Genomic DNA, 1,547 nt, shown 5'->3' with positions numbered 1-1,547 from the left:
ACATAAATTCCAAAAGTAACTGTAAAACTGAAGTTAATAGTGTTGAAAACGTCAAAAAGTGACAAACATCGAGAGACAAAAGCATCAAAAGTGTTGAAAAAAGGGACAAAAAAAACGATTAAAAGCCTCAACAAAAGTGTTTGATTTTCAATTTGGACGGGAAGACAACACAAGGGTTAAATCTGGTGGTTTTGATTTGGCTCCACACACAACCTCCACGACCAGCAGAAGAAAGTAGTCATGATTCATGAAGACGAGGTGAAAACAGATCAGACCCAAGCCATACTGCAAGCTGTTCCCTTTCATAAGATGTGACATGTTTGATGGATAGCGACTTTGATGTTCGTCCGGGGCCCGTTGGCACCTTGATGTCCATGTGTGGCCATGCGGTTGAAGTTGAGCTGCCAAGCAACGGTGATGAGAAACCCTCACCCTTCAACTACGAAGGGCCACCTAGGGATTCGGTGCTGCTTTGCCAGTCTCTTTCATGTTCGGTGTCTATGTGCACCATCTGTCTGTCGGTTTGAGCGACGGGTGAATGACGGGTTCCCTCTGAGAACATGGCACATAACGTTAATGCCAGGCAGGCCCGCGGGCTGAGAAAAAGAGTGCAGCTGCCCGTCACTCTTCCCAACCTCATCAGTCACTGCGAAGGCAGACGTGACGGCCCTGAGCTCCCTGGAAAACCTGTTGGCTGACATCTCTTCTTTCTGTCACACAGCAGAGAGAAGCTGACTGACTGAATGACTGACTGAGACGGAAAATACGCCGAACGTCAGGCGGACTCCGATTTGATGGATAGGTGTGGTGGAGAACACAGCATAATGTGCTTTTCTCATTTTACTTCTTTATGTCGCAGAATAAAGCAGTTGTTTGCTTTTAAAGACATGTCACCACAGGGCTTTATCTACATTTAACTCTTGTATTTGCATGTGTATTGCTAATTTAAGTGTGGTTGCTACAACCGATATGGGTCTTTGAGACAGGATCTTTGGATTGACACTACTTGTGGCAGACATGCTGTGTACATGTAGTGATTTTGATACGATTATGATAAGAATCACATTCTGATCAAGGTGACAAAGCCTGGAACAACATTTAGACTTCCATGGAACAGTAAAGGCATCAGTATGCTTCAAAATAAATACTTTTTGCGTTCCTCCACAACTTTGCGATGTCGGATCTGACGAGGCTGTGTCTGACCATTTTTGTAACTTTACGAAACCAAATCTAACGAGCAAGCCCCTTTTGTGCGCCGTTACCTCCCCCTTTTGATCGATATGACAGCTTTTCACCCCGCATTCGATTGTGGCTATTCATACCGGTTGTAAACATGTTTGCCTTTATGGGGTTAGGCAACATTTTGTACAAACTGGTTTATTTCCAGCATAGCCCAGTCTTCATATTCCACTATAATGGCCAATACTATGGCAATGCATCCAATAGAGATATTTTAGCTGCTGCACCACTACACTGCCAGCCGCTCTCTCAGGTCAGCTGACCAGCTGCTCCTGACGGGGCTTAAAGCTAGGCTTAAGCTCAGAGGG

The sequence above is a fragment of the Etheostoma spectabile genome, chromosome 6, assembly GCF_008692095.1.
Source record: "Etheostoma spectabile isolate EspeVRDwgs_2016 chromosome 6, UIUC_Espe_1.0, whole genome shotgun sequence".
Classification (NCBI taxonomy): domain Eukaryota; kingdom Metazoa; phylum Chordata; class Actinopteri; order Perciformes; family Percidae; genus Etheostoma; species Etheostoma spectabile.
This window is presented reverse-complemented; position numbering follows the sequence as displayed.